A 21,513-nucleotide genomic window follows, 5' to 3' on the forward strand; every position below is an offset into this window, starting at 1 on the left:
CAGTGGCGGTTATTTTCGTATAAACTGGCATTTATAAACGCCACAATATATGCATGTGACGGTTTCTCAAACTGCCATAGAACTGGCCGCCACAAAGTTTAATGTGGTGGTTTTACGGTACTCGCCGCAACACTCGCCGCAACACTCGCCACTTTAACACTTTGTTTAAGGTGACATATTTTATATGTAAGTAGTGTCAGTCATAACTGTCGCAATTTAATTCATTGAAAAAGATTTCAATGCCATTATATAGGGTATAATATGACATTTTTAATTGTCAGTATTATATAAAATTGTAAAAATAATATGTCGGTTTTAACTAACGTAATTTTAATTCTAAATAAATGGAATTTAGCCACCATTTTTTTTTATAATCTGGTTTGCATAATTAAACTAAACATAATACATTTTCATAATAAAAATATAAAATACTAATAAAATGAAATACTATATAAAGTTATAAGCATCCATTCATTGCATTGAAAATTAAAACACACATAATTGTTCAAAAGTTTATACATAATTTAAAATTAAAACACACATAATTGTTTAAAAGTTTATACATAATTTAAAATTAAAACAAACATAATTGTTCATCCCTAATCAGTTTTGCTTCATGCAATTGATCTTATTACTTGATTAGGTGATGGAGTACCATTTCCATCATTTAGTGCCTGAAATAAATAATACATAATTTGAAGTTAAGAATTTTCAATGTTTATAATTATAAAATAAAAGAAGACACCAACAAAGATTTAAGTCTACTAATACCTCATTGATGGATGCATGTACCAAATTAGCTTCCATTGCATCAAAATGTTCCAAAATATCTTTTCTGGAAGCAATATATACAACAAAGTTTGCATTTAATTTTTCACAGTTGCAAGCTCACTTTCCATTTGAACTATCGTGTGCTCCACATTTGATGAAGTTGATACAGAGGAAGTATATGAAAAGTGAGAAATAATAGTAGTTTAGGTTGATCATAGTTAAACTGGAAATAATATTTGTATTTATTGATGCAACTAAATGGATTTAGAAAATAGAACGAATAGGTATGTATGTACAGAGGAGGCTATTTTTTCCTAATTTCCCTTTGTATAGTTGGGAAGAAAACGAAAGGAGTAGCTGGCATGGGAATATATATGAGTAGCATATATGGATAGAAATTAACAGCAGACAAGTGTATCCATTCATGCATGCTTTGATTTCCTATTCACATACCCGTGTTAAATTCCTTTACTAGAGTAAAAAAATAATATAAAACTAGGTTAATGAAACTAAAATAAGAGAAATAATATCTTAATATTTAATAGAATAAATATATCAATATATAGTTTTTAAATTAACAAACATTGTTAGTATATGATTGAATAATTTTAATTCTTAACCTTTTTTTTTTTTTGGCAAGTTTCAATTTCTTCTAAAGCTATTAAAATACTTTTAATTGCGGTCCCTAGAGCAATGTTATACCTTTTGCTCCATTCAAGTGCATTTGAACCCCATGAAAGGTTCTAAGCTAAAGAACCGTTCTCTATGTACTCATAAACCAACGCTTTCCCTATGCACTATATACCCGAACATGTATATTAAGGTCATGTAGTTAAAATTTCCAATGATGCTTACCTCACTCAGAAACTCATTTTCTCCTTGGTTTGCTATGCAGATGCAATTATCTATCAAGACACCCTTATACATTGTACCTCCAACGCCCCTTTCAATCTCTTCACCGAAATCTTTGGTAACTTGTTTCAATTTAGAGTAATTGAATTTCCTGAACCCGTAACTAGTAACATACCCTCGTTCCTTAGCACCTGAGGGTATAACATAAATTAACAACCTAATATGGTTAAACTACACTTCTAATTAAATAACACTAAAAAGTTACGTCAACCCTGACCATAAAGTATTACATGAGTAGATAATTTACTCTCAATTCAAAGAATAGCAATACCACTTACCCATGTGATAGTTGTTATCCTAGTAAATTCATCCAGAGAACCAACGTTTTGTACCAGGATTTCAGCCATGCGACCATAATCTATAGACTTCAAAAGTATTACTGCTCGAGTTAGAAAATGATAAATGAACAAAAACTTTGCTTTGTGTCAAAAGTAGTAGTTGAAAATGAGGCACAACTCAGGAAATCAACATAACTGCTAGCTAGCTAATAGGTTTATCAACACTAAACGATGGATTATAAGAAAGATATAAAAGTGGATGATGGCTGCAATAAATTTACGCATATAGAAAATTGTTTCAATTTTCTTCTTTAAATATGTACATTACTTCAATTTAATAAGAATCATTAAGCATGCTCTTCTTTCAAAATGTGATGGACTGAAGTTTAGATCATTTTTCTCAATATTAATTACATAAACTTTCTTCTTTTATAATTCTAAATTTGTACCTCAGCCACAACTTGAACCTATATTAACTACATAATAGTAAGCTTCAAAAAGCATATACGCATACATAACAGAAAATATAACTTTTATTATTTCATTGCTTCTTTTCAAATGAGAATACAATCTCTCTAAATTGTCTTACAATAGACTTCTCAACTTCTACCTTCTCTCTCATAAAACCTATACTATAAATTACATTTAAAATCATAGTATAAATGACATTCAAAACTATAATTAAAGGTAATAATTTTTTACCTATTCAAATTTCTAAATAAAACTGATGACGACTTTGAGTTTAATTCTAACAAATTCCCCCCTTAAACTCAAACCTTTCATATTTTTCATTCATATTGCTTTTCTGATTGTCATCGCTCAAACTTCCAATTTTATATTTTTCCTTACGCCAACTGGCTCCAATATTTTCCTAGTAGTCACCATATTGTTCTGGAATAGAAGCAACTTTAGTTTTCTTCACTACACCAATCCATGCAAAATTTTGAATTGAATTACTTTTAATTTCCCAAACAAAATCTTCTCCACTTTCACCCTTTGAATTAAAAGGATTTAAGAAAGACTTTGGCTTCAATGAACTTGGAACATAATGATTAGAACATATACCCTTGGTAGATAATGTCTCAACACTATTCCATTTACTGTCTTCTCCCAAATCAAAACCATTATTTTCAAGTAAATTTGAAAACTTATAAGGGGCTTCTAATTTGGACAAGAATTCATTCACCTTTTCTTTTTGTGCCAAAAGCAACAAATGTAGTTCTTCTACTGGATTGACTTTACTTTATTTTTCTTTCTCCATATCAACATATTTTTCTTCCAATTTTGTAAATCTTTTTTCCAGGTTATCAAATTTTGCTTCAACACTCTCCAATTTAGATACCAGGACATTCCTTTCATTCAGAAGATTATGGCTTTCATTATTCAGTAAATTGCACAATTCTTCCAAGCTACATGATTTTTCCCTTAAACCTTCAAGCTCAATTTTGTCATCACAAAGGGACTTCTCCGACAATGTACTCTTTCAGTTGATTCTGAACATCCGATTCTTCGTCATCTCCACGTTTGCAAGAACCCGTCCACTTTTGTCTTTCAAGTGCAAAATCTGGTCTTTCATGAAAACCGAATAACCTTTCTCCAGTAATTGTCCCATACTAAGAATATTATTCTTCAATTCAGGTACATAATAAACATCCTCCATAGTGCCTTGTTTTCCATCCTTTTGAGAAAAACATATTTTTCCCCGACCTTTGATGGGAACTTTTGTGGACTCTTCAAAAGACACATGTTCATCTTCTATCTCTTGTATATCAAGAAAGAGATGTTTGTGCCCACACATACCATCTCACTATCCAAAATGACGACTTCATTGGCCATAATTAGAATTCCTTCATCTTTTGTCTCATCTTCCTCCACTAAATTTGCGTTTTCTTCCACTTTCTTCTTGGCATTGCATTACTTTGCATAGTGTCCATATTTGCCGCAATTGTAACATTCAACATTTGAACGATGTGAACGACCACCATAATCACGACCTTGTCCACGTCAGTTTTGTTGGTTCATTTGTCTCCTCTCTTCATTGTTCTTTCCATGACCACGACCTCCGTTGTGATCAAAATAGTGACCTTCGCGTCCATGTCCTCTTCCTCCATTATGTTGCACGTACATCACCTTATCTTCTTTGATGGTCATCTTTGTTTGTAAGGCTTCCTCCAAGACTTCTTATTTCTTTTTCTTCTTTCGTTGTTCATGTGCTTCAAGAGAACCCGAGAGATCATCAATGGTCATCTCTTCCAAGTGTCTAGACTCCTCGATTGCACATACAACATTTTCAAAGTCACCGGTCAATGACCGAAGAATCTTCTCCACGACCCTTGCATCCATGAGAGTTTCTCCATTGCATTTTAGTTTATTGGCTACCGTTTGCACATGAGTGATGTAACTAGATACATCTTCTGAATCCTTCATCTTCAAGGCCTCCAACTCACCTCATAAACTTTGAAGACACATTTTTTTAACTCGGACTGCACCCTTGAACACCTTTTCTAAGATGTTCCATGCTTCCTTTGAAGTGGATGCACCAACAATCTTCTCAAAGATTGCCTCATCAATAGCTCGATACATCATGTACAAAGCTACCTTATCTTTCGACCGTGTCTCTTTCAACACTTTGTTATGGACCGTCAAGTAACCAGTTGTATTTTCTAGTTCTTCAAAACCTTCTTGAACTACCTCCCAACAATCTTGAGACTCCAAAAGGGCTTTCATTTGGATGCTCCAATTGTCATAATTGGCCATCATTGTTAGTCGAGGCAGGGACATATTACTTCTTTTCAAATGAAAATATAATCTCTCTAAATAGTCTTACAATAGACTTCTCAACTTCTACCTTCTCTCTCATAAAACCTATACTGTAAATTACATTTAAAATCATAGTATAAATGACATTCAAAACTAGAATTAAAGATAATAATTTTTTACCTATTCATATTTCTAAATAAAACTGTTGATGACTTTGAGTTTAATGCTAACAACCACAAGTTTACTTATTTCTAATGAAGCACATGGGAAAAAACTGTTAGGATATATTCCAATGTAGGATACGAACATCATGTTCTTAGACCCCAATATTGTATTGATGGTTTGGACATGAATAATGATAAAAACAACAACGCCGTAATAGAAACTTTAAATATCTATGACAATAACCTCAATGCAGCAAGAACAAGAATCTTGCTCCCAACAAGCAAAGCCTCTAGCTCTTTCTCTTTTGCATCTCATCTTATGTTAAGCAACAATTTTAATGATTCCTGAAAAGGGAAATACTCAATGCATGATTATATAAATCTGCATGTACTAGTAAGAAATGATCAATCTAACTCTTCTCTACAAACGTTGAAAGAGAACGAACAAGTGTTTAACATCAATATATGTTTCCTAAAAATTAGATCTACCACATAATAAGTTGAGCACTATAGAATTTCAAACATTGCAATATGATGTTAAAAAAATATTGTGTCTACTTAAATTTTCTTTCTTGTGACAATAAATTACCAAGTCCTCACCGGCTTAAATTTTTAGTTGTCTTATTCTTCTCATCTTCACTCTACTTTAAACACCAAATCAAAGGAATATACGGGTCAGATTATTAAGCATCACACCCTTTTGTATGCAAGTCTATAAAAAAAGGCAAATACATGCCTAGGATATATAAGATGAAGCGAGTCCCCACCGATTCCACAATATGCTCAAGTAACTCTTGTTCCAATGCATTTACTTCTTTTATTTTTCCTAGGAGTGAACCATGCTTTTGACTTATTTTACCTGCCCGCACAGAGTCATCCCAAAGTTCTTCCTCACCTAGCTTGATACATATCCAACCTCACCTTCAATTTTTCAATTTTTGCCACTGCCACTACAACACACAGGATCATGCTCTAACAAACCCAAGATAAAAATTTGAAAATTAGAATAGTTACACTAATCTCACTAAAACAAAGAACAAGCAGTACCTAGTAACTAACTACTTAATAAGTTAGTAAGCAATGATAGAAAAAAACACGTTTAATTCAAGAGAAAATAGGATATTTACTTGTAAACGGCGTTTAATCACATTAATAGATTGAGCTACAACGGTGACATGACTCTTCCAACTATCATCCTTTTCGTCCAGAATGTTCCAATTATTGGCCAGAAATTTTTGGATTGTAAGACCATCAGAGGTTGAGGGCTCGGTGGCGACGATCTCAGAGACCTAAAGGCGAATTTGAAGAAGCGTCGTTAAAGAAGAGAGAACTTGAGATCGAATTTTAAGAGAAGCAAGGATTGAAACAATTTCTTTAGAGGTACAATACAATTTACAGAAGTTATCAATATGCTCACAATTATAATGGCAATCCAACAACATATTTAAAAAAACAAAGTTATCTTGAGCGGATACCATGCAAGCTGGCGGTTGTTGCGACGATGAACGATTGAAATCGTTATGAGGAGGCATCCTTCAAGCCGACAGTGTTGGCAGACAGAACAAACGGTGACGATGGTTTCACGAGAAAAGTGAAGGGAAGGGTTAGGTTTTGCAGAGACTGGGAGAGAGGGCGCGAGAGTGAAGGTTTCGTGAGGGTGAAGGTGTGCGAGAGTGTTTGCGGTGAGAGTGAGAGTTTCAAGCAGAGTGAATAGTGAAGGGAAGGGTTTGAGGGTTTCAAGCATAGGAGAGTGGTGAGTTAAGGGTTTGAGGGTTTCTAGAGAGTGAAGAAGGTATGGGGAGAGTGAGATGTTCTGTGAGAGAAGAGGGTTCCAAGTCAAATTCGGATTTCAAAGAGTCAAATTGATGAGGTTTCCAAAAAAAAAATGGGAATGAGGAATGGTATGGAGGAAAGGAAAACATGGGAGAGTGTATATTTCGAAGCGAAATTATGGCAGTTCAAAATGACACATTTTGAAGGATAATTGTGACAGTTATTAAGATGTCATATTATACAAACACTTATGGCGGTTATTAATAACCACCATATTAAAACCGCCACTATATACATGATTAAAGGATTCAACTACATCGAAGACCTTGACCTAGTTGGCTGCTAGATTGAAGTTTTATGACATTTATTCTATAGGTTACAAAGTGAACAATTGTATATTTTACACGAAGTCTATGGATGAAAAGAGTACATTTCAAAATTGTGGTGTTACTCTTGAAGTTGAGTCAATGCAGTTTTCCACTTCAAAAGATACAAATCCAGTAGTTGGATTAATGGCATACTATGGTATTATAGAATAGATATGAGAGGTTGACTATACTAAGTTTTTTGTTCCAGTTTTCAAGTGTAAATGGGTTGACAATAAAAGTGGGGTTAAAATTGATGAATTAGGATTCACATTAGTGGACTTTCGAAAGATAGGGTATCGGGATGAGCCATTTATAATGGTTCAACAAGCATCTTAGGTTTTCTACGTCAAAGATCCTACGTTAAAACATTGGTATGTCAATTTTACACGGAAAAAAGCAAGGGGAGACTATTGATGATATTGAAAATGGTGACCCTCGTTCATTCACACCAATGATAATGAATAAAGACGACGATGTAGTTTATGATGTACATGTGACCCGTAAAGACCACAATGAAGGAATTTACAAATGAACATTCAACCCATCATGGTAAAAAAAACAAATATTTTTTATAATAAAAACAAGGGGAGACTATTGATGATATTGAAAATGGTGACTCACACCAATGATAATGAATAAAGATGACGATGTAGTTGATGATGTACATGCAACCCGTAAAGACCACAATGAAGGAATGTACATATGAACATTCAACCCATTATGGTAAAAAAAATTCAAATATTTTTTATAATACAAATTTAGAATTTTATGTATTTGTTTTATATGATTTTCTTTCGATGCAATTTAACTAATTTTTTTACCTAATTTTTAAACACAAATATGGGTGACGATCAGACTCCAATTAGACCCCCCTCCAGACGATCCAGTAGAGGACCTACTAGACTGAAGCGTCTCTCATTGAGACATGCTAGTGGTGAGAAGACACATGTTGACATTGATGTCAACACTGGAGTGGCTTTTGGTCCTAGTGCTGAGAATTTTAGCAACTATCTTGGAGTTGTTGCTCATCAGAGGCTCTCCATATTGATTAATTCATGGGATAATGTGTAAGAGGTCGATCGAAACATGCTCTGGGGGGATATCCTGGTAAGCTTTACATTATTTTCGTTATCATATAATGATTTTTAATATTCATTGATCAATTTTAATTTCATGATATTATTTTGCAGACATATTTTGACATCCCTAATGTGGAATCGATTTGATAAAAGATTATATCTAATATCGACATTAAATTGTATCAGTTTAAGTCAACTCTGACGACGAAATATGTTTTTGGCATCTATAAATGCCAAAATCCTTGTTTAAAGGACGTTAATATTGATGAAGAGACATGACGTCTTTTTGTTTAAAACCGTGAATCTGAAGGGTGGTTGGTAAGTTGAGTTACTGAACTATTTGATTTATGGATCATAACATTAATGACTTAATATTATTTGATTTACTTTGTTTATTTTATTTATGACAGGATCGTTGGAAGAAAGCTCAAGTTGCAACACAAAAGAAGGTTACCCCACACCTAATGTCTCGTTCGGGGTATCGAAAGCTTGAGCAATCACTCATGATGGAAAATGAGCAATCCAGACAGGGCACTGGGTCTGAGATTGATACAGGGATCAGTGAACCTCCATCACCACCTTTTCGCCACGAAAAATGGAAGATGGCCTAAATTAAAAAGTCAAATGCATATAGTTTTAAGCAATCACGGACAGTTTCAGAAAAAATTGTAAGTAGTTTTATCATCCTTTGCATTTATTTTAAAGCATTAATTATATTAAAAACTTATATGATTTTGATCTCTTGCAGGATTCCTTGGTTGAGAAAAGCTCCCAAGGTAATTTTGTACCTAAAAGTCATCATGATATCCTAGATGAAGCAATTGGACGACTTGAGCAATGTGGTCGTGTACGTGCAACTGGGAAAGGGGTTGAATTAAACAATATTTTGGAGTTGCACCATGACACTCATCCTCCTCCATTGCCTCAAAGACCACAACAAAACTAACGAGTAAGATACGCCAAGAATTAATGGAGGAAATGAGAAAGAAGAATGAACACGTGCGACTAGAGTCGCGACGGGAGTTTCTATCGACACAACATTGTGCTCAGTCACTTGAGTTGCATGTTAGTTATGATCCCAAGAGCACAAAGGGGAGTTGTGCAGCTCCTACAACTTCAAAATGGGGATATCATTGGCTAGATGAGCCAATGTGATCTACTGGTAGAGGGCGGCATTTTTCCTCAGGTGGTGGCCATTGGAAAAGTCTATCAAGAAGCCACCACCTCACATAACGTTCCTCTTTCCCCTGATGTGGTGAAGGTGACGGTGGAAAAAGTACGAGTAGCTGATGCTCGTGTTCCACTACCTTCAGATGAGGTAACAACTGTGGTCGATATATTTCAGAGATTCATAGTCTGGCCTAGACACCTCATTTGAATTATACCAGAACCTCCGGTAATAATTTCATTTCATTATATTAATTTATATTTATATATTACATCTAATTTGATACAAATGTTTTTTATTTTGTAGAAACCTCGTCGGAAACCAAGTCCGAAAAAGAAGCATGAGGTTCTCATTGACGATTCTATAGCTTCCTTAGCTGCAGCTGCTAAAGAGATTGGTCAAAACCTTATGGTCATTCCATGGGATGATATGTTTTTTTTTGGAATAAACACTGATATGCCACTATACATATACATGTCAGATTTGTTAGAATTTGCAGTTGGAGACCAGGAGCTCAATATAAATATAATTCATTTTTTTATGATGTAAGTATCTTTACCTATATTTCAATTTACTTTATGCTAAATTGTTATTGATTATGCCTTAACTAATGACTTGTAGGTATTTGTCAGGAGTTTCTATCAATGACGGGAATGAAGATGTCTATGGATTCTTGGATCCCTTTTCTATTAATCTGATTGGAACAAAGAAATCTGAAGCCCCAAAATACATCACTAACACTATGGAAAAATAGGGAAAACAAATTTATCTATACTCTTATATTAATGAGTAAGTTCAATTATAAGTCGTCAATTATTACTATTTCATGTTTTAAATATTTACAAAATCTTTTCATGAATGATATAGGGGTCATTGACAGTTACTTGTCTTATCCACGATTGATAAGACTGTTGTGTGGTTTTGTTCCCTACACAAGAAGCCATCCATATATCTAAAGAATATGATTAATATGTAATTACAATATAAACTTAACTACATATGTTACTTAAACATTTACTAACGCGATTTTTTGTATTAATTAGTTCATGGCGTGGATATAACATCCTCAAAGATCTATCTAATTCAAATTATCAAAATTTGAAGTGGATGGCACTACAGGTTTGTAACTTTTGTCCTTCTCTTTTCATTGTTTATCAATATTAACTTTTAATTTATATTGAATTATAGTGTAATAGACGATCGAAAGGCTTTGAGTGTAGCTTTTACGTTATGCAATGGATGGTTACCATTATAAGACTAGGCATTAAAAGTAATTGGGAGAAGGTAACATGGTGGTAAATTATTTTTATAATTTTTTAGCATATATGTATCTTAACAGTAATTAATGTGAACCTTATTTTGTAATGCAATTCTTTACGGATGAGAGCCCACTCCCTTTGCTTGCCATAGAATATGTGAGAAATGCTTGGGCCAGATATTTCCTTAATTTCTATAACTAAAGGATAGCTAATCAATAGCATAGGAATTAGATAGATAGATAGGAATATGTTATTAGTGTTTGTAATACATTTTTATCAATATATATATAATTTGATTATATGAATTTATGCATTTGTCTAGCTAGGCTTTAATTGAACAGGTCAATTTAGATTGGAATTAGCATTAAACAGAATGAACTAAAAAAAATCATCTAAAATGATGGCTATGGTAAAATTCGTTGTTTTATATCTTCTGGGAGGGTGTACAACGGCGGCCTGTACCATTGTCGTCGTTTTAGGGCACCATGTGTGCTGAGATTAGGGAGGGTATAAAACAACGACTTTTACCATAGCCTCCATTTTATACCTCATGCATGTATTATATATGCAAGTTATGGGGAGGTATAAAACGACGAATTTTACCATAGTAGTCATTTTATACTGAATGTAACGTGGCGGTTAAATAGCCGCCTTCTTTTCTTAAAGAGAATAAACTATGCGCTGAAAAACAACTGTCATAAAACCGTCATTTTAAGGCTATAATGACCGTCCTTTTTCACCTTTTCTGCAGTAGTGGCTCTAGTCATAGTGTAAACTCTCTCGTTGTTGTAGGCCTTACCTTGTGATAGCATCTTGCCATCACCTTGGGTGTAGAAGGATTGGAATGTGAATTTTTTTGCCCACATTTAGAGAACACATGACCAAGTTTTTCATACTAAAAATAGATAGTTCCTCTAAGATGAAAATATTTAGCATAATGATAATGTCCACACTTAAGATACTGATAATTCACATATTTATTGGAATTTATTGAAGAAAATTGGGTAAAGTTTTTATTGGAGGTGGCCATAGGGTTTTCCCTCATTATGCATCTTTTTATTTGGTTGAGAAATATTTTGGTATATTATTTTGACTAATTTCAAAACCTTCAAGAAATCAACACTAGGAATATGTGTAGGAAAATAAAAAAAATTCTAATATTTTCATTTCTTTTCTCAATTCATGCTTAAGTCCATCCTTGAATTTTACACACTTCATTCTTTCAAAAATAAAGTAGAAAATTTTCCTAACTCTTCAAACTAGAAACATATTCTTCTACTTATATTCCCTTGTTTTTACTACATAAACTCTATTTCTTTTTCTCTTCTCACATTAGTGGGAAAATATTTTTCTAAATTTTTTGCTTTAAATACTTCTTACATAATGATTATTCTCCCATCTTCCAATAATCTCTTGGTATTGTCTCACCAATATTCAATTTCTCCTATCAATTTTAACACGGGACAATTTATAACTTAAAATATTTTCTCCATCTCTTTAATCCATAATTTATCTTTTTATTGTGAATTTTTGTTTCTTCTAAATCCAATTAAATCTTATGATTCAACTATCCTTTCATGTTTTTAATTCCCAAATAGAGTTGCAATCATGTCTCTGATAGCTTATATCGCTTTTGACAACTCATAGTTCCTTCTATTATTTTTCATATGTAATTATACAAGTTATAATCTATAAAAAAAAATCATATTGAACTCATTTCAGAGGTCACACGTCGAACGTCACTTTAATACCATCTAATTGTAACAACTCTTTTTCTAACATATCGTGATTACTAATTTTACTAAATTTTGGTAAATTAATAAGTGTAAGTATTCTAAATCTTCTTTATACTTATCGATTTAATAAATTAACTTTTAAATTTTAATCTTTAAATATATGTCTTTAATTACTTCATAACACTTTTATAAATTTTTATTTCATATATTTTTTATACATGTTGTCTTAACACAAAACCCATACACTCACCCACACACATCTTGCTAGTAAGATTGTAACTCGAATAAATATTCCTAAAAAAAAAAACAGACTAGTCAAGTGACATAGTATACAATGGGTTATCATGAGTAATCGTTGCAAGAATGATGAATGTGACAGTAATAGAACCCACCAAAGATATTGTAGTTGAGTTGTTAAGGAGTCTTAAAAGTGATGATCCTTGTCCTTTAAAAGTCGCATTACTTTAGACATCTACACTCCGTTATAAACGGAGAAGTGTAACTTGTATTGTGACATAGAATGATCCAATGCATGGAAAGGAAGTGTATATATATATTTTACTAGTATGGACCGAACTAGGTAATACACCCTTAAGTACGACCCATCTCACTAATTCGGTCCAACAAGGTAAGTCCATTAAAATATAGTGTGTTAGAATTATAGGGCTAAAACAAGAGGGGGTGAATTGTTTTTGAAAGATTTTCGCAAGTACTCAAGGTAGAGTGAAAGGCAATGAAGAATTAATCAATGGAAAATCTGTCCAGCCTAATTTAAAACTGATTTTAAGCTTGATGCAGAAAATCAACCGGTTGTTTTTACGAAACAATCGATTGTTTTTATCAGTAGTTTTATCAAAACATATTTAAAAGAAATTTAAAGAGTGTAAGGATAGAGAGATTCACACAAAATGTTAATACCTGTTCACTCAACACCTGAGCTACATCCAGTCCTCAGAAACCACTGAGACTTCATTATGTAATCAATCACATATTACAAACAACACATCCACAAAGAGGTGATCTTGAAACCACAATACCCACTCACCCTCTTTGCAACCACACACCTCAAGTCAGAACACCCTCTGACTTTACAGGATTTCACACACACCAAGAGTGATGATCTTGAACCACTCAAGAACACGCACCACTCCTTGACAAACACCACACCACTCCAAGAATGTTGATCTTGATCCCCTCAAGAACACACAAAACTTCTTGGAAAACACCAATACAGAAATACAATTTTAAGAAGGAAGGGAATAAAATACACCTGGGTAAATCACAAGATCAAAGATCAGAATACAAGACCCAATCCTATTCCACACTTGAGATGATCCAAACTTGAAAGCTCTTTGAAAACTTGAAAACTCTTTTTGATTGATCTCTCTCACTTAGTTAATGCATAGGAGCATAAAATCACCTTTTTATCTTTCAATCAAATGGTTAAAACAGTTACAACAAAAGTCCAAAAGCTGTTGGAATCATTTAAAACAGAAAACCACTTAACAAAATCTTGTTAAGGTTTTCAGCAAAACAATCGGTTGATTTTTTGAAATAACCGATTCATTTTTATTTGACAGCATTAAAAACCACTAAGTGTCAAATAACTTGTTGTTTCGAAATTTCAACCTGTTGAAATTTGTTTGACAGCAAAGGCAAAGACAAAGCTTTTTCAAATCATTTTAAAATCTAGTAAGTGTCAAAACAACATGTTGATTCGAAATTTCAACCTGTTGAAATTTTACTTCCTTTTAGAAAATCCATCTTTTCAAAATGTTAAAGATTCAATTGAGTTTGGATCAACTTAACGAGTGAATTACCAAGTTTCAAACAACTAGACACACACACACACAACAGCAGCAAGGTCTTCAAGCTTTCCACTTGGATTTGGAGACATCAAAGCATCTTGTTCAACATAGTGCACATTCCAATAAGTAAGTACGTCATTAATTACTATACTTTGACATCCGACTTTGCTGACTTGAGCGTCAGAGTGCCTCCTGCAAGTACCCCCCCCCCCCCCCCCCCCAATTCGACATTCCCTAGAAGACTAAGAGATCAAGAAACCGAGACTCCAAGAAGTAGTAGGAAGTCTGGGAGAGGAAGCTGAAGAATGGGTTAACCACCATAGGAAGGAGGAGGACGAAGCTTCCCAATAGTCTCTAGGTCCTATCTTCCTATCAGAAACAATATATATACATGTGTGTGACAATTTTTTTTATCATACAAAAACATATTAGCATACATATATGATTTTTACTCATATATATCTATGTACATTTTTTTAAAATTTTAGAAAGAATATAGGTAAATTATTTTTATGGTGACCAATTGAGATAAATAAGACTCATCAGATTAATAAGATTAATAGAATCATGTAAAGTTATTTTATCTTGTCCAATTTCCTTTTTACCATTTTATTTTCAAGATCAAACTTCGAACTACAAATTAATTTAAATTTGAGTTGACATATTATTATTCCTTTCTTTCTTGATTTACAACTTAAATAAAATAATTAATTGCCTAATTTATTCATTAAATTAATATACATGTATATAATTTTAATTTTTATAATATATATTTATAAACTTATGAAATTATAGTTTGTGTAATTAATTAATATATATATATATATATATATATATCAAGTTTAGGTACGGCCGTGTTAGGCCTAACCCAAGTCGTATTGAGTCAAGTCGAGCACAAATTATGATAAGTTAGGTCAGATTGGGTCCAGGTTGGGTCGAGTTTAGTTTTGGGCAGGTCAGGTTAGGCTAAGACGACCCTGACTCACATCTAGTTGAGTTGAGTTGGACCCATGTAAGGTGTAGTCGAGTCAGGCGAACTTCAGGCTAAGTCGTGTTATCCACCTTAGGCCTAGTCAAGTGCAGCCCACATCAACTTGAGTCAAGTGCAGTCCACATTGGCCCGAGTTGAGTTGGACCCACTTTAGGCCAAGTTGAGTTGAGCTTTGTGATAAAATTTAGTTTTGGAAGATGCACCACTTGCCATATTAGTCATCAAAACTAATAAACACAAAACACAAAGAACAAACAATTAAAGAAAAACTTGTTAGAAGAAAAAGATGCTTGCTACAATTAAAAGAACACTCAAACCACTCCAAGAAAATTTTTCTTTCCTTAACCAAACCTCTCTTGTGGATTGGATGAGCCTCAAGTGAATGATGTCAAAGCAAACTACACTTACTCAAAGAACAAATCACCACAAAACTTGAGGAAACAAGAAAAGACAAACAAGAAAAGGTAACAAGAAATAGCTAAACCAAAACAGAATAAAAGATATGACAAAACTAGGAAAGAATATGAAATGAAAAAGACAATCAATAAAATAAGGCACTCAATGAAAAGATAGCACACAAAGGAAACCTAAAGAATAGTACTAGAATAGATGAAAAAAAACAGTACTACTGGAATTTGTGTAAAAACTATGTGACTTGAAAAATTTATGCTAAACTGAATAATGCAAACTGGAATTTGAAATTTAAACCACTGAAAATTTAAGATCTTATCTCAAAATAGGCACTAGAATCACACAAAAACAGTGCGCCAATTAATTGTGATGATTTTTTTAAAATCACTGCTACTCATTGTTTTTCCATAGTCATATTTTTGCACTCTGTACGTATTTAATTTATCATTTTTTTTTGTATTTTGAATTTTGATACACTGTTTTTTCCACTTTTTTTTATAACACTTCAAACTACTCAAATCCAGAGTTTTAGAAATTTTCGCCAACAGAATTAATTTTCATAAACAATTTCAGTCAGCACAAAATACTGGAAAACAGAGAAAACCTATGCTGGAATTAAAAAAAATAGAATGAAGAGACTTCAAAGACATAATAGAAGTGATGTATATGAACTTGTATAGATCTAATACACAAGCATGAACTCAAAGCTAACAATAAAATGCACCAAAGGATCAAAAACAAAACTAGAAAACTGTACTCAATTAAAAATCAAGCAAGAAAAGTACTACATAGAAGTGATGACATTATAGGAGAAACATGACATTGACAAAACATATATGGATTTAAAAAGTAAAATGACTCAAACACAATTAATTTGTAACAAAGAAAACAGCAAGACTCAAATAAAGAAAAAATAGAATAGCTAACACAAAAACAGAATTAAAGTGCCAATCAACTCAAAAAAAATTGCACACAACCATCGCTACAAGAAAATAACAATTTAGTCATCGAATTCAACGACCGAAAATGAGTGATCGCAATTTGCGACCGAAATAGCCATTGAATACCCTCAGTCGCAAATCTATGACCGAAATAGCAACCGAATGAATTGTTAATGATGTTAGTTAGTTTAGCGACCGAATATGAGAGTGACAAAACCATTGGTCGCTAAAGTGGTGACTATTCTGAATAAATTGGGAAAAATATATTTGCGACCGAATTAGCGACCAAAAATGTTTCTTTTTTAGTCACCAATTTTTTTTCGGTCGCTAAATGTAATTGCTTATTTCGGCCACCAAATATGTTTATTTTTTAGCCACTGATTTTCTTTTAGTCGCTAAATATAATTGTTTATTTCAGTCAGTGAATCAACCACCGAATATGTTTATTTTTTAACCACCGATTTTCTTTCAGACGTGAAAAGTAATTATTTATTATATTAATAATAATAATAATAATTTAAGTTATTTAAAAGAAAAAAAAGATTGAATGTGACATGATAAAGAAGATTTAAAAATTAATTAATAATTAAGATAAATAATAGATTATAAATATAAATATAAAATTAAATCATCATACTTAAAAATATATGTTCTTACACAAACGTGTCTCTGTTTTATGACAATACAAATTAATAAATATAATTAAAATAGAAAATGTTACTAAACTTCTATTAAAGTGAACAAAAAAGAAAAACTCGTGTGTAATTTTTTTTATTAAAAAAATATTAACTTTTATTCTAAAATTTTTAAACACCTTTCAACTTAAACGCGTTCCAGCAAAACCCAAACCTCATAAATTCTATATCTCAAATTTCATCCTCCAAAGCGTTTTTCAAATTCCAAATCCCACATCACCTACTCCCGAATCCACCCACACACTGGTAGTCTTCTTCGAATGCTTCCATGGTTTGGTTCTTCTTCGATTCCTTTTTCCAATTTACGTGCTACTCAAGCTCACGGTAGTCGTCGTCTTCTTCTTCGTTCTTCTACGGTTCGTTCTTCTTCATTTTTCCTTCAATTTTTTTATGGTTAGGATTGATTGATTCTATTAACCTACTCTTATTTTGGCTATTTTGGCCCTGAGTGTGGCATTTTCTTAATTTCATATACATATTATTAATATGATGTGGTTCTAGTCCTTGGGATGTATAATCTGTTTTATCACTTCTTATCTGTTTTTTCCCTCTGCTAATGCTTTATGCTAGAATGTTGTTCAGGAAAATCACAAGTTTTACCTATTTCTTATACTAAATACTCAATGTACATATTTGTAGAAAATTTGTAAATTAAGAATTTGATGTATAACTGGTTATATATTCAACCTCTAGATCTGGAAAGATTTTTAGCTTTCTCTCCTTACTACATTTATTTTATGGGCTAGTATTTTATCGGAGGTTATTTTCTTTTTAGGATCAGATTTTTTTCTTATAAATTTTCATATGATCTGGCAATCATCTTAGGTATGAAAAATTGGCTAGCAAATCTAATGTGGAGTACATTGCTAGGTAATACACTCTATTTGAATTATTAGATTTCTAGTCATAGATTCTAGCTTTACTAAAAGAGCAGGAAAGAAAAGAGATGAAAGTGCACATTTCATCTTGACGAGTTTTATAATTTTCTCATCGGTAGGTGCTACTTAGAATTCAATCTGGGTTTCTCAGGTATGTACTTTCTTTTATGTATTGAGTTGAGTCCGCAATAGTTGTGTAGCTAATCATTTGCCTTCACTTCATAACAGTGGATGCTTCAAGTACCTAATGCCACAGGTTACATAGGCTACATAGGAAAGGACAAATTTGGGGAGGAAATGAAGAAGAGATGTTCACTTGATGGTGTAAAGATAAGTTTATCTTTGATTATCTTGTCACTTAGAATTCCATTTCTGAAATTAACTTTCTATTCATTCAACAATTAGGTTCACTATTATGAAATCGATACTGCACCTATGGGAACTTGTGCTGTTTGTGTGGTTGGTGGTGAAAGGTGAGACGATCAAGCTTTCCTTGAGTTTCTATTCTACTTATTATAGAAATCAATAATTATATTTTATGTTTTTTTGTAAATAGTATACTTCAGATTAACATATATTTGATCGCAAAACAAGTATTTGAAGCCTCCTATTTGATTGCATCTAATACAGGTCACTCATTGCTAACTTATCAGCTGCAAAATTGCTATAAGTCAGAGCATTTGATCAAACCAGAAAATTGGGCATTAGGTACCTAGTTGATATAGTGTCCATTTCTATCTCATATACATGAAAAATCCAGATAGCCGACATTTGTTATCACGTGTTCTATTTTGTGAATAGTTGAAAAGGCCAAGTACTTCTATATTTCTGTTTTTTTTTTCTTAGTGTATCCCCTGATTCCATTCAATTAGTTGTTGAACACGCAGCTACAAATAGCAAGGTTAGATATGATTCGAACTTGGCATTCTCATTTTAATAGCAGTTTCTAAGAATAAGTATTCCATTCATGTTTGCAGACCTTCATGATGAACCTTTTCGCTCCCTTTATCTGTGAGTTCTTTAAGGATGCACTGGTGAAAGTGCTACTGTAAGGATCCTTCTCTCTTTAATATTATTAAAGAAAAATTTACATATTGATTTTATTAACGATGTCCATTCTTGGATTCAGATATATGGACTATGTTTTTGGAAATGAGAATGAAGCAAGAACATTTTCTAAAGTTCAAGGCTGGGAGGTAATAATTACTCAACAGATAGGAGAATTATGATGAGTGCATATAGAAGGAGAATTATGATGAGATTTTTGGAGTTAGAAGAGAAAGAAAATCAAGGAGAGAATGATGCAATTTATAGCATTAAGCCAATGGGGTTTATATACATTTGAATAAGTTGAGAAAGATAAAAGTGGGAAGAGCAAATTGAGTGATGGAGTGTTTGTTTTCTATTCCTGCTCTACAGGCCCTCTCTGTTTGGATTTCTTTGATTCTGTTTTGTCCATAAAATAATATGCATTATTTATTAAGCTTTTGCTTCATGCAGTATTAAATAATCTCATCTTTCTATACAAGGAATTGTGTCCATGTGAAATTGGAAAACCAAGTCTACGTAAATATTATTTTTATCCACCTAATATATGCAGTTATCATTTACTTAAAGCACACTGCTTCATTAAGCTTGGGATGAGTCATATTATGCGGCCAAAGGGTTATATAGAAAACTTGTAACTGACAGGTAAGTACTCAATCTATTTTTTATGTTCACTGCTTAAAATGATACATTTTTTTTAAGGAATGTATTAAGACCGAAATTGGCAGGTTATATTTGTGGAGCCTCTTTTAAATCATGTTGAAGTTACAAGGGACAAGTTATCTATGTTTTGGTTCTCTATATGTAGAACTTAAGGTAGCTGAATGCATATGTTATTGTTACTTCAAGATCTGCTTCATTAGTTTTAAGCTGCAGAACGGGTTTCTATTTTATATGATTGGTTTTATTGTATTTAAAATTGGATTACTAACACTTAATTTGCATTGGTGTAAACTAATAAATATATGACAATGTTGTAGGAATTGTTTTTCTTACTTTATCCCATTCTATATTCCATATATTTTCTCAATTACTAGGACTAATTTATAGGGGAAAAAAGAGAGTAATTCACAGAGCAAAATTATAGATTGGTTTCAGGGTATGAAATGCTTTAACCATCAAATATAATTCACAGGGAATAATTTTTTATAAAATTATATATAAAAAAAACCATGAAATATAAAGGTCATAAATCAGACTTACAGGATATAAAATGCTCTAACCATCCAATCAAGTCAAACCACATTAGAAAATAAACTAAGTTTAGAGATTTTATAAAAAAAAAATTAAACTTATATAAAATTCTATTTAGATAAATAAATTGGTCTCTTATCACAATATTTTCCAATTAAAATGAAATAGTACATTCAAAGTAAATCTAAGTAGACATGATTCTGAATGGATAATTAGTATGTCCCATTTTTTTGACGTCTATGATAACTTAGATTTACGATATTCATTTCAACTGTGAGTTTCGCTAACTTTTTTAAAATTAGATTCCTTATTAACAAGGTATTTTAAGTAGGAAAGTTAACTCTCTTTTAATTTCTACTTAGGTTCTATGATATGAATTGATTTAGTGTAGATTAAAGTTTAATATGTATAAATTTATACTTTTCTTGAATAATTTAAGTTTATAGAAATATTATATTTGTGGAAAATTATAATTAATGTTGGTTAAAGCTTTATGAGCATGAATTTGCAATTTTAATTGAATTATTTAAGTTTATAAACAGGTCAAAATACTATTTTAAATAGGTATTAATCTATAAATATAACAAATAGAAGGCACTTCCAGGGTAAGTTTTAAAAAAAATTCAAAAAGAAAAAAATTCAAATTTTAACTAAAAATAGCAAGCTGAAACTCATTCTGGGAGTGACAAGTGGCACTCTATATGACTTACACGTGTACAAAATCCCATTTCTTTAAATACTATCTTTCTTTATATACACTTTCAGCCTTTCTCTCTCCTATTACTCAACTTCTCCGATCTCTCTTCGTTTTCCCTTGCATTTGGTTTCTTCTTCTCTGGGTTTCCTTTATAGTTCTTCATTTCTGGGTTCTTCATTTCATTTCTGCCTTCTCCTTCTCCAGGTGACTATTTCTTCCGTTATGTGGATTCTGTTCATCTCATTTACGATTTCTTTGTTCTACCGCATAAATATGAAAACTTTTTTTGTTTTTCTTATCAAAGTTTCGCTCTTTTCATGTTTCTGATGAATTTTTTTCTTCTTTGGGTTTCCTGCACCGATCTTCTCTGGGTTTCCTGCGGTTCTCTCCTATTTCTCCAGGTTATTATTTCTTCTTTTTGGGTTTTTCTTATCAAAGTTTCGTTCTTTTCATGTTTCTACCGTTTATTTGCCTCTTTGTTGTTCACATGGTTGATTCTGTGTTTTCTCATTTACGATTTCTTTGTTCCACAGCATAAAAATGAAATATTTTTTGGTTTTTCTTATCAAAGTTTCATTTTTTT

At 32.3% G+C, this 21,513-nt stretch overlaps 2 long non-coding RNA genes across 4 annotated transcripts; both read left to right on the plus strand.

Annotated features, from left to right (window-relative positions):
* The first annotated feature begins 17,290 nt into the window (after positions 1–17,290).
* Positions 17,291–18,466, plus strand: LOC150024686 (uncharacterized). 2 transcript variants are annotated; one of them, XR_016516385.1, is made up of 4 exons: positions 17,291–17,470; positions 17,940–17,984; positions 18,112–18,143; positions 18,221–18,466. It is a non-coding gene; the product is annotated as an uncharacterized LOC150024686 (long non-coding RNA). The 2 variants fall into 2 exon arrangements; XR_016516386.1 differs by lacking the exon at positions 18,112–18,143.
* A 125-nt stretch (positions 18,467–18,591) lies between these two features.
* On the plus strand, positions 18,592–19,915 carry LOC137819704 (uncharacterized). 2 transcript variants are annotated; one of them, XR_016516384.1, is made up of 4 exons: positions 18,592–18,700; positions 18,794–18,893; positions 18,970–19,040; positions 19,122–19,915. It is a non-coding gene; the product is annotated as an uncharacterized LOC137819704 (long non-coding RNA). The 2 variants fall into 2 exon arrangements; XR_011082376.2 differs by having other exon boundaries at positions 18,839–18,893.
* The last annotated feature ends 1,598 nt before the right edge of the window (positions 19,916–21,513 follow it).

Source organism: Phaseolus vulgaris, chromosome 10, assembly GCF_051622355.1.
Source record: "Phaseolus vulgaris cultivar YP4 chromosome 10, ASM5162235v1, whole genome shotgun sequence".
NCBI lineage: Eukaryota > Viridiplantae > Streptophyta > Magnoliopsida > Fabales > Fabaceae > Phaseolus > Phaseolus vulgaris.